We start from the raw sequence: 16,760 nt of genomic DNA on the forward strand, positions 1-16,760 counted from the left end.
AAACTACTGGCCTATGAAATGCTGTCATTTAGGCTGATGGACACAGACAGCTTCAAACAGCTCATGTCACTTGCTGTCCCACAGTATGTTGTTCCCAGCCACCACTACTTCTCCAAGAGAGCCGTGCCTTCCCTGCACAACCAAGTGTCCGATAAAATCAAGTGTGCACTGCGCAACGCCATCTGTGGCAAGGTCCACCTAACCACAGATACGTGGACCAGTAAGCACGGCCAGGGACGCTATATCTCCCTAACTGCACACTGGGTAAATGTAGTGGCGGCTGGGCCCCAGGCGGAGAGCTGTTTGGCGCACGTCCTTCCGCCGCCAAGGATCGCAGGGCAACATTCTTTGCCTCCTGTCTCCTCCTCCTCCTACTCAGCTTCCTCCTCCTCTTCTTCCACCTGCTAATCCAGTCAGCCACACACCTTCACTACCAACTTCAGCACAGCCCGGGGTAAACGTCAGCAGGCCGTTCTGAAACTCATATGTTTGGGGGACAGGCCCCACACCGCACAGGAGTTGCGGCGGGGTATAGAACAACAGACCGACGAGTGGTTGCTGCCGGTGAGCCTCAAGCCCGGCCTGGTGGTATGCGATAATGGGCGAAATCTCGTTGCAGCTCTGGGACTAGACGGTTTGACGCACATCCCTTGCCTGGCGCATGTGCTGAATTTGGTGGTGCAGAAGTTCATTCGCAACTACCCCGACATGTCAGAGCTGCTGCATAAAGTGCGGGCCGTCTGTTCGCGCTTCCGGCGTTCACACCCTGCTGCTGCACGCCTGTCTGCGCTACAGCGTAACTTCGGCCTTCCCGCTCACCGCCTCATATGCGACGTGCCCACCAGGTGGAACTCCACCTTGCATATGCTGGACAGACTGTGCGAGCAGCAGCAGGCCATAGTGGAGTTTCAGCTGCAGCACACACGGGTGAGTCGCACTGCGGAACAGCACCACTTCACCACCAATGACTGGGCCTCCATGCGAGACCTGTGTGCCCTGTTGCGCTGTTTCGAGTACTCCACCAACATGGCCAGTGGCGATGACGCCGTTATCAGCGTTACAATACCACTTCTATGTCTCCTTGAGAAAACACTTAGGGCGATGATGGAAGAGGAGGTGGCCCAGGAGGAAGAGGAGGAAGAGGGGTCATTTTTAGCACTTTCAGGCCAGTCTCTTCGAAGTGACTCAGAGGGAGGTTTTTTGCAACACCAGAGGCCAGGTACAAATGTTGCCAGACAGGGCCCACTACTGGAGGATGAGGAGGACGAGGATGAGGAGGAGGTGGAGGAGGATGAGGATGAAGCATGTTCACAGCGGGGTGGCACCCAAAGCAGCTCGGGCCCATCACTGGTGCGTGGCTGGGGGGAAACACAGGACGATGACGATACGCCTCCCACAGAGGACAGCTTGTCCTTACCTCTGGGCAGCCTGGCACACATGAGCGACTACATGCTGCAGTGCCTGCGCAACGACAGCAGAGTTGCCCACATTTTAACGTGTGCGGACTACTGGGTTGCCACCCTGCTGGATCCCCGGTACAAAGACAATGTGCCCACCTTACTTCCTACACTGGAGCGTGATAGGAAGATGCGCGAGTACAAGCGCACGTTGGTAGACGCGCTACTAAGAGCATTCCCAAATGTCACAGGGGAACCAGTGGAAGCCCAAGGCGAAGGCAGAGGAGGAGCAAGAGGTCGCCAACGCAGCTGTGTCACGGCCAGCTCCTCTGAGGGCAGGGTTAGCATGGCAGAGATGTGGAAAAGTTTTGTCACCACGCCACAGCTAACTGCACCACCACATGATACGGAACGTGTTAGCAGGAGGCAACATTTCACTAACATGGTGGAACAGTACCTGTGCACACCCCTCCACGTACTGACTGATGGTTCGGCCCCATTCAACTTCTGGGTCTCCAAATTGTCCACGTGGCCAGAGCTAGCCTTTTATGCCTTGGAGGTGCTGGCCTGCCTGGCGGCCAGCGTTTTGTCTGAACATGTATTCAGCACGGCAGGGGGCGTCATTACAGACAAACGCAGCCGCCTGTCTACAGCCAATGTGGACAAGCTGACGTTCATAAAAATGAACCAGGCATGGATCCCACAGGACCTGTCCATCCCTTGTGCAGATTAGACATTAACTACCTCCCCTTAACCATATATTATTCTACTCCAGGGCACTTCCTCATTCAAAACTATTTTTATTTTCATTTTACCATTATATTGCGGGGCAACCCAAAGTTGAATGAACCTCTTCTCTGTCTGGGTGCCGGGGCCTAAATGTGTGACAGTGGCCTGTTCCAGTGGTGGGTGACGTGAAGCCTGATTCTCTGCTATGACATGAAGACTGATTCTGTGCTGACATGAAGCCTGAATCTCTGTTATGGGACCTCTCTCCTCTGCCTGGGTGCCTGTGTAGTGGCCTCACGGACTAAGCGTGGGCACTACACGAGTGTCAATGGGGGTGTGCGTTACTTCCTTTCCCTTGGCACAGGAGTGTCATTTTCTATTGTGCATATTTTATGTAAATTATAAAATACTGTTGTTATATGTAATGTTTTTCCCTGTTTTATGTAGCATCAGGCCTAGGCCCTGTAGTTAGTCATCCCAGACGCTAGAGGGAGCTAGAGTACCCCTAGTATAAGTAGTCAGGCCCCAGACAGGGAAGGGAGTTGAAGGTCAGGAGTCTGCAAAGACAAGCTGGAAGGCACCAGTCAGGGCCTTCTCCTGACATGCAACTAGACAGCCCAGGCTTCTAGTTGCCACCAGGAGACTAGTAGAGGGATTCTAGTCTACCTCCTGATCCACAGAGCCATGTTAGCTCAGAAGATCTATCCCAGGGGAAGAGGGTACCTCCTGGAAGCAACCCTGTAGTTCCCACAAAGTCCAGCAGAGCCAACATGTCCGGCTAATACAAGTAAGCTGAAGGGCAGAGAGACTAGAGGTATGGAGCAAGAATGAGCACCTAAGGAGGATTATTTACCAAGGATAAAAGCCTACAATAAGGTATCTGGGCCTTGGGATTAAAGCCAGACAGGAGTCCGAAAGGGACAGTGTACACTAATCTCCGAGGAGTCTGTACAGCCTGATTCTGCACATGTGGATGTTTCCCCTCTGTGTATCTTGCCTAACCACCATATACCTGCCATAATTGTGTGACCTGCTTGTGAAGTGTACTTGACATGTGGAACTGAGTTGCCAGCTAACTGTACAAAGTGGAATTTACTACAGTAAAGTAAAGTTTGGTTCACCCTGCCATCTGTGTTCCTTGCTTATTAAGACCTTCCACCGGTGTGCCACCGTTACCGGCACTGGCGTCACGAACCTTAAAGGGACCTTGCCCCAGGCACATAAAACACCTGCAACAACCAGGGCACCTCAACCACCACCAGGCCTGGTCCCTAAATACAGAGTGTGCCCCAGAGGACTTTTGTGCCAGCCTCTCCTTCACTGCTGTATGCCTGCCCAGGGGTTTCCATATATAACTGTGAGTGACCCTCGCTTGCCATTGACCGTGACCTCACAATCGCATTACCCTGCAGGTCTGGCGTACCGCATAAATTGGCGTCACGAACAGGATACGGAACATATCCGCGCCATTGTTGGATTACAAAACTGTGTGCTGAAAATCATCTTAAAGTGACCAAGCCCTAATTGTTTTATTCAAAATTGCTGGGCCAAAGGACTGTCCTAAGTAGCGGTGTGAAAATAGTGTTTTATGGACTGTTTGCTGCTTGTTTAAGCCACCGCTTGCTGTCAGTGAATAGACAGCGTTTCTACTAAAGATGGCCGCTGAGCTTGCTTGAGATTACTGCTGCGTCATCTTCATCCTGAATTGGCGGTAAAAGTTGGCGCCTCTTTGCTGAGAAGAGCGGGAAAAAGCTCAATATTGGCGCCACCGCCATTCTGGACATTTGCATGTCGGCCAGAATGGACTCCGCCTTCCCCATACTGGAGTACCTGGGGGGCGGCCTCCCAGTGCAATGGGAGGTTCTGGCTGAACTTATTGGCGCCACCCAGTCGCTCTCCAGAGAAGGATCGAGCATGTTGCAGAGTGAAGACTGCTCTGCTGAGATGTCTGCGCCTGATCTATTACACATGGATGATATTGGTGAAGAGCCAGAAGAGGCTCCACCGGCCTACTCTCCGGGACCGGAGAGACCAGCCTGCCCGCCACCGGGGAAAGAACAGGAGCACTGCTACGGCTCCTGGAGAGACTTCTTTCAGCCCTCATTCAAGTGGTCAGCACTAATGGCAGAGATCCGGGAGGCCGCTATAAAGAGGAATACTAAAACTAAAATATACTATGAAGAACTGACCAAGTCCATTTACGACCGTCATCCTAATACCCAACCCCGCCTGGAAAGGAGAAGGGGGTTGGTGCTGTCCTTTGACAAGACCCGTGGCTACGGGTTCATACAAGACCACATTACTGGCAGAGACTTGTACGTCAACCGGAGGTCTGTCAAGAGAGGTTACCTCCCTGAGCATCTGCACAACCTCCGCGAGGGAGAGGAGGTAGAATTCACCCCTGTCGAGAGCCTGCGAGGCCCATATGCGACTGCCGTGACCCGTCCCAAGAAGGAACCAGAGGACTGGGAGGCAGATGAGGACTACTCTGGCTGCGAGTGCAAACCTGAGCGCTCTCCAGAACCGGCCCATCACGCATTCCAAGAGCGGGGCTCTTTCATTGGTCCTAATGTGTTTTGGCAGCCAACTGTGTTGGAAAAATGGGTGAGTCCCTATCCGTCCCCCGAGCTGCCTCGCCGGGAGAAAACCATTCAGGATATGGAAAATTTAAAAGGACTCCGCGTTACCCTGGAAAATATCCGGAAGGGTAGGAGACCCGATGCGCCACCGGAGCCTGCAGCGGCCACGTCCGATGCATCTTGCACTGTACCTGCGCCGGCGGCGACAGCAGCGGACAGCGATTCTGAGTCCGAAAGCATAGGTGACCAGATCGTCCGTCTGGAAGAAAAGTTGCGGGAGCTGCGCAAGATTGCCACCGCCAGGATCCAGACGCCGCCTAAGAGAGACGAGGTAAGGGTGCCTGTCACCACCCGTAGACCACCTTCTACCACCTCCGCACCATCGGTGCTCCCCAGACGGCCCTCTAGCTCTATGACTTGCTGCGCAGAGTCAGTCATACCACAGCCCACCGGACCGCTTGCGGCGGCGGTATCTAATCCAGCACAGCCTACAATAATTATGCCTGCACCGGTGCGGTCCACAAATGTCCGTGCCCCTAGGCCTATGGGGCCGATACCTATAAGGGGTCCTTTCATGCTGCAACTGCCCCCTAACACTGTAATGTGGGCACATCCACCTGTAGAGGATTATTACAGGTCTTATTTGCCAGCAGAGCCGGGCAACTATGATACGCCCTTGTGAATTAGCCTGCTAGGCCTTTGATTTATCTTGCCAAGGGATGATTTTTGAAAATTTAACCCTTCCAGGACAGGAGTCCTTTGTTTTGGTCCTTTGCTGCTGCTGCCAGTTACCCACGGCTCAGTGGTAGTGGTCACCCACTGAAATGAATATGTCAACAAAGCCATCGTGTTTCCAGGACCTCCTGCCTGTTTCTACTATTCCACACCAAGTTGTGCCTGTTCCGTTGTTGCACTTTTAACCCTTAACCCCCTTTTCAGGTTGATTAGGGGTATTACAGCACTTGTTTTTAGCTGTCATTTTTATTGTGCAACGGAACTCCAAGGATACGTGCCCAGTGATAGACTCAAAAGTACCTGAGCCTCTGAGATCTTTGTTTTTAAGGAAATGTGCTCAGAGATGGACTCCACTGCCTGCGAGCCTCTGTGATTTATAAGAAAGGAACCTGGGTACGGACTCATATTTATTCTTTGAGCCTCCAAGAACTTTTAAATTGTTTTTTTTGCTGTTCTTGTAAGGACAATTTGCACTTATGGACTATCCTGGTAATAATGTTATGCTGTGCCAGGTCAGCGCCCCTGTTCCCTCATCTGATCCTGAAAGAAGAGAGCGACGCCCCTTTTCACCGAACTTGTTCCTAAACCAGTTGGAACTGCCTGATATGTGCATATTTTATGCTTCGGCAAATGTAGATGTGTTTTCCTGCTTTGCTGTTTGGTCTCTTTTTCAGGTGCAGTATCCAGCTGGGCAGGGCCCCTCCATGTTGCGCCGAGGTCGGGCAACGTTAAAGCGTGGGGGTATGTAGTGGCCTCACGGACTAAGCGTGGGCACTACACGAGTGTCAATGGGGGTGTGCGTTACTTCCTTTCCCTTGGCACAGGAGTGTCATTTTCTATTGTGCATATTTTATGTAAATTATAAAATACTGTTGTTATATGTAATGTTTTTCCCTGTTTTATGTAGCATCAGGCCTAGGCCCTGTAGTTAGTCATCCCAGACGCTAGAGGGAGCTAGAGTACCCCTAGTATAAGTAGTCAGGCCCCAGACAGGGAAGGGAGTTGAAGGTCAGGAGTCTGCAAAGACAAGCTGGAAGGCACCAGTCAGGGCCTTCTCCTGACATGCAACTAGACAGCCCAGGCTTCTAGTTGCCACCAGGAGACTAGTAGAGGGATCCTAGTCTACCTCCTGATCCACAGAGCCATGTTAGCTCAGAAGATCTATCCCAGGGGAAGAGGGTACCTCCTGGAAGCAACCCTGTAGTTCCCACAAAGTCCAGCAGAGCCAACATGTCCGGCTAATACAAGTAAGCTGAAGGGCAGAGAGACTAGAGGTATGGAGCAAGAATGAGCACCTAAGGAGGATTATTTATCAAGGATAAAAGCCTACAATAAAGTATCTGGGCCTTGGGATTAAAGCCAGACAGGAGTCCGAAAGGGACAGTGTACACTAATCTCCGAGGAGTCTGTACAGCCTGATTCTGCGCATGTGGATGTTTCCCCTCTGTGTATCTTGCCTAACCACCATATACCTGCCATAATTGTGTGACCTGCTTGTGAAGTGTACTTAACATGTGGAACTGAGTTGCCAGCTAACTGTACAAAGTGGAATTTACTACAGTAAAGTAAAGTTTGGTTCACCCTGCCATCTGTGTTCCTTGCTTATTAAGACCTTCCACCGGTGTGCCACCGTTACCGGCACTGGCGTCACGAACCTTAAAGGGACCTTGCCCCAGGCACATAAAACACCTGCAACAACCAGGGCACCTCAACCACCACCAGGCCTGGTCCCTAAATACAGAGTGTGCCCCAGAGGACTTTTGTGCCAGCCTCTCCTTCACTGCTGTATGCCTGCCCAGGGGTTTCCATACATAACTGTGAGTGACCCTCGCTTGCCATTGACCGTGACCTCACAATCGCATTACCCTGCAGGTCTGGCGTACCGCACCTGGGCCTAAATATGTGACAGTGGCCTGTTCCAGTGGTGGGTGACGTGAAGCCTGATTCTCTGCTATGACATGAAGACTGATTCTCTGCTGACATGAAGCCTGAATCTCTGTTACGGGACCTCTCTCCTCTGCCTGGGTGCCTGGGCCTAAATGTGTGACAGTGGCCTGTTCCAGTGGTGGGTGACGTGAAGCCTGATTCTCTGCTATGACATGAAGACTGATTCTCTGCTGACATGAAGCCTGAATCTCTGTTACGGGACCTCTCTCCTCTGCCTGGGTGCCTGGGCCTAAATGTGTGACAGTGGCCTGTTCCAGTGGTGGGTGACGTGAAGCCTGATTCTCTGCTATGACATGAAGACTGATTCTGTGCTGACATGAAGCCTGAATCTCTGTTATGGGACCTCTCTCCTCTGCCTGGGTGCCTGGGCCTAAATATGTGACAGTGGCCTGTTCCAGTGGTGGGTGACGTGAAGCCTGATTTTATCACAAGACACGGAGGCGAGTATTGCTTTTAACTTCCTTTACTGTTACCATAGCAGCAAAGAATGAGTATGTCAATCAAAAGAAAAACCATAGTAACCGACTCCTCCCCACTATCCCAGCATATAATGACTCCACACTCTGGGATCTTCCTCTTTCTTTGCTGCTACCATGGCAGATAAGTACCCTCTATGATAGAGTGTTCGTTTTACATTTAATGTATTATTATTGCTTTACAGACCCTCTTTGTTTAGCTATTTAGTTCTGTCTCCAGGTTTTTCTCCCTGGTTTTTTGTTGTTGGGGTCCCCCCCTTATTGCTCCTCTCGTTTTTCCCCCTTCTGACTGGATCGTTTTGTTCCTCCTTTCCCTGCCACCCCATCGGTTAAGCCCATCCGGATTAATCGTCAGTGCTTACCGTTCCCTGGGCTGGTATATTTATCTGTGCCCATCACAGTTCGAGCGGCCGTGGTCTCGCGATACCTGAGACTTCGGCCGCCGTCTTAGGCCTCACAGAGCTGTCCACCCTTCCGAAATCTCGCGATACACGAGATTTCGTCCATTTCTTATGCCGCTTTGGCGCCGCTCGTTCCCCTGACGTCATCTCACCGAGGTCTCGCGAGATCTCGGCCTCTTACACCGGAACGTTTCGCGCCCTCACCACGCTTCTCCTGCCCTTTTCCCTGCCGGTTTCGTCGGTAAGTATACACTCACGGCGCCTATTATCACCCCCCTTTCTCTCATAGACCCTCATTATGCTTTCTCTTTCTCTCCAGGTTTGTGCTAGGCCTGGTGGTCTGGGGTGAATTACTCCTGCCATCACTTTATTCTCAAGGTGCTAATTTCCCTCATGTCTCGCCACAGTGCCCCTTCCACCCCTAGACAGGGTGCCCCCATTACCCCCCCTGTTCCTTCTGCGGTAATCAGCCGCAGGGATGAAGCCTCACAGGAGGTACATAATGCTGCACTGCAGCAATCTATATCCAGTGCGATCATGGCTGCTATGGGCTCTATGTCCTCAGCAATTTCGCAATCTATATCTCAGGCCATATGCGCTCAGTCTACTACTGACCTAAACAGGCCATCTGCCTCCAGAACCTCTGTGACCGATGGTGACCCATCACATGACCACGCGGTTGTCCCGCGGAAAAGAGCCTGCACGCGACAGGCAGAACGTTCTCGCACATGGAAAACGGCCAGGACTCTTCCTGAGCCACTGTCTGATTCAGATAAGGAATCAAATGAGGAGGCATTGAACGAGTCTCACTATGACTCAATAGACGAACTTGAGGATGTGGCTATTGATCCTTTAGATTTTATGCCGGATCCCACGCCACCCACAACTGTGGCTACTAGGCAAGAGGGTCAGTCCTCACGGGATGATATTCTAGTTGATTCCCTGGGTACCCCGTTATTCAACCCTGACGAGCTCCATCATCCTCGCTCCGCTGAATGGCTCCCTGCCACTCACGTAGCTCAATATTTGGAGGAAAAAATCCGCAATCCTTTAAGTAAGGAATCCCGCAACAAGTTGCGAGCGGAATGCCCCCGCCCTCTTATTCCCAATAAGGTGTGTGAGACACCTACTGTGGACCCGAAGATGGTCCAATTCCTGACCAAAACTAGATTTAACCCGAAAAAAGGGCTGGATTCGGCCTTGCGGGCCGTACAAGATAAGCTCCTGGATATTACGGGACCCCTAGCCAGGATTTTTGACATGGCGGAGTCCGCCAAGGCAGAGGGCAGATCTGTAGACCCCATTGAATTGGGGGGATGGGTCCAGAGGGCCATTTGCATTGCTGGCAATGTGAATACCTCATTAGCCATAGAACGACGAAAAGCAATTCTGATGAAGGTGGAGCCAAAACTCTCCAACCTGGCCTTATCAGAAGCGGGCAAGGATGCCCAGGGCCTTCTATTTGGAGACTCCTTTATAAAGGAGTTGGGGAGATATGTGGGAGCGTTCACGGCCCTGGACAAAGCCCAAACATCCATGAAGAGGGTATTTAATACCCGTTTCTCCAATAGGGCCGGCAGTTCCAGGGGCCGTCTGTCCGGCCGGTCCGATTTTCATTCCCGAGGCACGGGAAGAGGCTCCTTCAACTATAGATCCTCACTCCAGGATCCCAGACACCAACCTTCCTTTTCCCCCTCCCGGGGCGCTTCAGGACGTTCCAGAGGTTTCCGTGGGGCCCCCTCCTATCGACGACCAGTTGGTAAGTTCTCAAATAGCTCTAACGTTGTATTCTTCAACAGATTGTGTCGGGGGCAGACTCCGTCTCTTTTTCAATGCCTGGTCAGAGATCACCTCAGACCGGTGGGTGCTGGACACCATAAGAGGTTTCACCATAGATTTGGTTGCCTCCCCAAACCTGCTACCCGCTCCCCATCCCATTCACCTGTCCGAGCCCCTCCAACAACTCTTACACAGGGAACTAGAGGAATTAGTCCGCAAACAGGCAATAGAACGTGCTACCCCTCACACCACCGGTGTGATCAGCAGTATGTTTCTGGTAGAGAAAAAAGGCGGTCAAATGCGCCCAGTTATCAATTTAAAAGCCCTCAACTCATTGGTACAATATCGCCATTTCAAGATGGAAGGCATCCATCTTTTGAGGGACATGCTCCTTCCAGGCGACTGGATGGTCAAACTCGACCTCAAGGACGCATATCTCACGGTTCCGGTGGCCCCGACCTCCAGGGATCTACTTCGTTTCCTCTGGGGAGACCAAATTTGGCGCTTCACCTGCCTACCATTCGGCCTCTCGTCCGCCCCTTGGTGTTTCACCAAGGTGATGAAACCTGTGATCTCTTGGCTCCGCAGCAGAGGGGTACGCATGATAATTTATTTGGATGATATTCTTATCATGGCACAGAATCCGTCCCTCCTCCGCAGGCACCTTTCCATGGCCACCAGTCTCCTTTCAGGGTTAGGGTTTATCATAAACCAGGAGAAATCCTGCCTCACACCATCAACGTCAATGGAATTCCTGGGTTTCCGAATAGATTCCCTTTCCATGACCCTTCATCTCCCTCTGTCCAAAGTCCGATCTATTCGCAAAGAGTTGCGACATGCTCTGCTCTTACCTCAATTGTCATTGCGACACCTGGCACGTCTAATAGGACTTCTAGTGGCATCTATCCAAGCTATTTTTCCAGCACCCTTGCACTACCGGGCCCTTCAGAGGCTCAAGATTGCCCATCTCCGAACTGGGGCCACGTACTCGGACATGATCACGCTGGACTCAGAGACGAGGGACGAGCTACAGTGGTGGATTCAGAACCTTTCGGTCTGGAATGGCAAGGCCCTATTCGGTCCGGTACCAGACTTGATCATAGAGTCGGACGCCAGCTTACGCGGGTGGGGAGCCCACTGCAATGGGATTTCCACCGGAGGCCCCTGGTCCTCCGAGGAGTCTCGTCTCCATATCAACGGACTGGAACTGCTAGCAGGGTCTCTGGCGATTCGCAGTTTCGCCAATGGCACCCTCACTACCTGTATCAGACTACGGATGGACAACGTGTCCGCGGTCCGATACGTCAACGGGATGGGCGGAACTCGTTCCTCAGTTCTCACCTATCTAGCTCAGGACTTTTGGGAATTCTGCCTCGCCAGAGGTATTGTTGTAATAGCGGAACATCTTCCCGGCCTCCACAACACGTTGGCAGACTGGAATTCACGTTACTTCACGCATTCCAGCGATTGGAAGTTAGACGAGGAGGTATTCCTAGCTATATCATCCCGCTGGGGTGCTCCTTCGGTGGATTTATTTGCCAATCGTTTGAACGCCCAGATATCCAGGTTCTTCAGCTGGCGACCGGATCCTCTGGCAGAAGCAGTGGACGCATTCCTGCAACAGTGGAAAGGAGCGTTGATGTATGCCTTTCCCCCATTTGCTTTGATCCCTCGGGTTCTCCTTCAAGTTCAGCGCCAAGCGGCGGAGTTGTTCTTAATTCTACCTCTATGGCGATCTCAACCTTGGTTTCCTCTGGTTCTGGACCTATTGGTGCAACCTCCTCTCCTCCTGCCGGATCTCCCCTTTCTGCTGCGAGACCCGTCGGGGGAGTCCCACCCCCTTATTCGAGCAGGTTTACTTCGCCTTCTCGCTTGCAGGATCTCGGGTGTTCCGGCTCACTGTCTGGAGTTTCGAACACAACTGTTTTCCTATTGGAGAATGCATGGGCTCCCGGTACCAGACGGGCTTATCGAGCCTCCTGGGACGCTTGGGCTCATTGGTGCGGAGAACGCGATCTGGATCCCCTTCGAGCCCCTGTAGTTTCAGTCTTGTCATTCTTGTCTTCCTTGTATGATTCCGGTAAGGCTTATCGTACAATAAACCTCTACAGATCAGCGATATCCTCTAGGCACGAGGGTTTTGAGGGTTGTCCTGCGGGTCAACATCCTCTGGTGTGTCGCTTGTTAAAAGGCTCTCGTCTGGCTCGACCTCCCAGACCTCGTTTCTCCACAACTTGGGATGTGGGGTTAGTTTTGAACTTTTTATCCTCATGGTCCCTAATGACCAGTTGTCCCTTCGCCAGCTCTCAGCGAAGTTAGTTACATTGTTATGTCTCATCTCTTGTAAGAGGGTTTCAGACGTCCGAGCCCTGGACTACGATGCACGATCATTTACCCCAGATGGGGTTCTTTTTAACATTTCCAGACGGACTAAGACGGGCATTCGTTCAGTCTCTTATCCTGCTTTCCGGCAGTCCCCACAACTTTGTCCGGTTACATGCTTACAGGAGTATGAATCTCGTACTGCTTCCCTGCGTACTCCTACTTTTCCTAATCTGTTTATCTCTTTTAGGAGACCATATGCTCCAGTCTCCAGCGTGACCCTGTCGCGCTGGGTTAAAGAAATCATGAGTCAGGCAGGTATTGACACCAATATCTTTACGGCTCATTCCGTCCGCAGTGCCTCTGCTACCTCCATGTCGATCTCAGGAGCCCGTCTGGAGGACGTTATGCGCTTAGCGGACTGGTCGAGGGTTTCCACTTTTCGTGAATTTTATTTTCGTCCTGCTACACATGCTTTTGATTCTGTCATTTCTCAGCTTTAAACTAGCAATACGAAGCCTCCGTGTCTTGTGATAAAATTTCATGATTTTCCTATTTTATGACGTAAAGTCATGATTTTATTAAAGACACGGAGGCGAGTATTGCCCACCCTTCCCACCCCTACTTGGCTTGTCTTAAACGCGGATTCTTTTCCATTGCTATGTTATGACATTATTGCGGTATTATTATTTCTGATTTGAGATGTATGTTGATTTGCACTCCATTGCCTTGTGAGTCTATCTTGGTTTGTTTTCATCCTACAGGTTGAGACGTCGTTCCTTCCACAGTTCCGGGTCAGAGTACGAGGTTGATTCCGTTACACCGTCAAAGACCGTTTCTCCTTCTGTTGGAAAGTTTAGTTTGAAGGTTCAAGTTGTCGGTTGCAGTCCGGTATGCGTTTTTCCGGAAGAGTTCTGCAGTTGGAGTAGCTGCTCAAAGAAAGAGGAAGATCCCAGAGTGTGGAGTCATTATATGCTGGGATAGTGGGGAGGAGTCGGTTACTATGGTTTTTCTTTTGATTGACATACTCATTCTTTGCTGCTATGGTAACAGTAAAGGAAGTTAAAAGCAATACTCGCCTCCGTGTCTTTAATAAAATCATGACTTTACGTCATAAAATAGGAAAATCATGAAATTCTCTGCTATGACATGAAGACTGATTCTCTGCTGACATGAAGCCAGATTCTCTGCTATGGCATGAAGAGACTGATTCTCTGCTGACGTGAAGCCCGATTCTCTGCTATGGGACCTCTGTCCAATTGATATTGGTTAATTTTTTTTTTTTTTTATTCATTTCCCTATCCATATTTGTTTGCAGGGGATTTACCTACATGTTGCTGCCTTTTGCAGCCCTCTAGCTCTTTCCTGGGCTGTTTTACAGCCTTTTTAGTGCCGAAAAGTTCTGGTCCCCATTGACTTCAATGGGGTTCGGGTTCGGGTTCGGGACGAAGTTCGGGTCGGGTTCGGATCCCGAACCCGAACATTTCCGGGAAGTTCGGCCGAACTTCTCGAACCCGAACATCCAGGTGTTCACTCAACTCTACTTCTCACCTCTTTCACGGTGGTAGGAGTAGGCCAGTTGCGGACAGCAGCAAGTTTATCAGGATCAGGCTGTACTCCTTCGGCACTGACAACGTGCCCGAGGTATTTGACCGCTGGTTTCAGCAGGTGGCACTTGGATGGCTTGATTTTGAGGCCATATTTAGTAAGAACTTGAAACACCTCACCCAGGTGCTTTAAATGGTTCTCATACGTCTTGGAGTATATAAAGACGTCATCCAGGTATAATAGTACAGTCTCAAAATTCCTATGGCCTAAACAACATTCCATCAGCCTCTGGAACGTTCCTGGAGCGTTACACAGTCCAAACGGCATATAATTGAATTCAAACAGGCCCATAGGTGTAGTGAAAGCAGTCTTTTCTCGATCTTCTGGAGCCATGGGCACTTGCCAGTACCCACTGGTTAAGTCCAAGGTGGAGAAATAGGCTGATGACCCCAGGGCAGTCAAGGACTCCTCAATGCGTGGCAATGGATATGCATCTTTGTGGGTGATTTGATTAATTTTTCTGTAATCCACGCAGAACCTTATGCTGCCATCTTTTTTTCGGACAAGAACTAGGGGCGCAGCCCAGGGACTATGACTGTCCCGGATTATATTAGAGTCTTTCATCTCTTGTATCATCTCTTTCACAGACTGATAGGTAGTAGGTGGTAGGGGTCTGTATCTCTCCTTAATAGGAGGATGAGAGCCAGTGGGTATGGTGTGTTTGATTACACTGACCTCTCCATAGTCCGTGGAGTGTTTGCTGAAAGCCTGGTGGTGCTCCTTCACCAGCTTCAGGACTCCCACTATTTGCTCTTTTGGGGTGGATTCGTGCCCCACATGTAGTTCTTCCCACCAGGATGTTGAAGGGGTGCTGCTGCTCTGTGTGGTCTGGAACGCCTCCGTGGCAGGCAGACGGATCACATCCTGGAAAGACACTTGAAAAAGCTGAGCAACGGGGCAATGTTTAAGGAGAGTAACGGGGTGATCACCAAAGTTAATTAAACGGACAGGCACTTTACCTTGAGACACGGTCACCAGGCTCTTGGCTGTCCGTACGAAGGGATGATTTTCAATGGGAATAGGTTCCACTAGGGCTTGATAGTCCTGGCCCTGGATCCCTAACACAGCACGGCACCAAAGGATGATCTGGGAATTTGGAGGCAGAATTACCGGCCGGTTATCCCGGATCCGGACAGTACAAATTTCTCCTTTTTTGTTGGCGAACCTTTGTTGAGCACACAGCACACTAATAGTCTTTTGAATAACTCTTCTGGAAGCAGGTGAGGCTGAAGATATAGTTTGATTTAATGCGTCAAGCACTTCGGAGTAACAACTTTTTAGAACTTTAGTCCCTAAGATCACGCCTTGCTGTGGCAGGGTGGCTTCTCCCACCTGAAGGGTAGGTTCCCGAAACCCATGCACTTTCACTGGCTTACTGTTGCTGGCAATATCTAGCCAGGACTCTGGTGGCTGGGTAAGGAGACTTGGATCCCAGAACTTGTCAAAGGCAGGCCGTTGAATGGTGGTGACCTGTTACCCAGTGTCCAACAGGGCTTCAAAGGGTATCCCGTTGATACATATATTAATTTTTGGACGGGATCCTACATACTTAGGCATCCAGCTTGGATCCTTTGGACCTACTGTTCTACCTCCCGAGGGGCGGTCCTCTGCCTCAGGGGTTGCCCGTTTAACTGCCAGCACATTGATTCGGTATGTCCATATTTCTTACAATGGTGGCAGACAGGCTGTTTTCTACTTCTGGGCCGGTAACTCGGTCGCCCATCAGGTTCTTTTGGATATACATCCCTATAGACAGGTTGGAGCCTTGGAGGAAAAGGGCCTTCATCTTCCAGTAACAATGGTCTCTCCCACTCCTCGATTTTCTTACACACCTTCTCTAAACTTAGAGTAAGATGGTTCACTTGCTCCATTAGTGCTGTCACTACATCTGTGACTGGAGCCTGGGTGGCCTGACTGACTCCTGCAGGCCCCACATTAACAGTCTTTGGCTGACAAGCCTGAGGTTCAGGGAAGGCTGCTGGCCCTGGAACAGGGTTCTGGCCTAGTATACTGATGGCCAATTCCTTAAAATCCAAAAATGTACAGTGGGTGTGTTGAGCTGACAACATCCGTAGCTGGCCCTTTAAATGCTCAGTACTTATGAACTGCTCTCTAAGAGTCCGGTCCTGGTCCTCAGCTTCTTTGGGATCCACTTGGACTACAGCTCTCAGTGTCTCTTGTAAGGACAGGGCAAAATCGCGGAGCGACTCTCCAGGCTGCTGCTTTCTGCTGAAGAAACGCATTTTAACTTCTAACACCGTTCTGTCCTCAAATGTGGTGCCCAAGCGATCAAAAATCTGTTCCAGGTTACTCTTCTCAGAGCGGGGCCATGACATGACTTCCCTGCGGGCGGCTCCTTCTAACTGAGCTAAGAGGATCTCCATTTGTTGTTCGGCAGTTATGGGATAGAGCCGGAACAAGGCCAATATCTGCTCCCTAAAGTCCTTTAACTTGTGGGCTTCCCCTGAATAACGAGGGAACCAGGGGGCCCCAAAGTAATACGGCATGGTTAACGGCATCAGGCTTGGCGGTGCCGCGGCGGCGGGGGCCCTAGAGTCGGCTGTGGGTACTTCGGCAGGCACGACTGGGGCCGCCTGCCCGATTTCCTCAGGTGCGGACATGGCGTTAATAGGCGGGTATGGCCCTTTAAATATAGCGGAACGGACCGGAGCGGCAATGTAATAACTTTTTCAAGTAAAGTCTTTGAGCACTAAAGGGATCCTCTTCAGGCCCTGGCAGGGATCGGGAATGTTACGGTAAGGTAATCGGAAGGGCCGGCAAAAGTTT

This window comes from Bufo bufo, chromosome 5, assembly GCF_905171765.1.
Source record: "Bufo bufo chromosome 5, aBufBuf1.1, whole genome shotgun sequence".
Classification (NCBI taxonomy): Eukaryota; Metazoa; Chordata; class Amphibia; order Anura; family Bufonidae; genus Bufo; species Bufo bufo.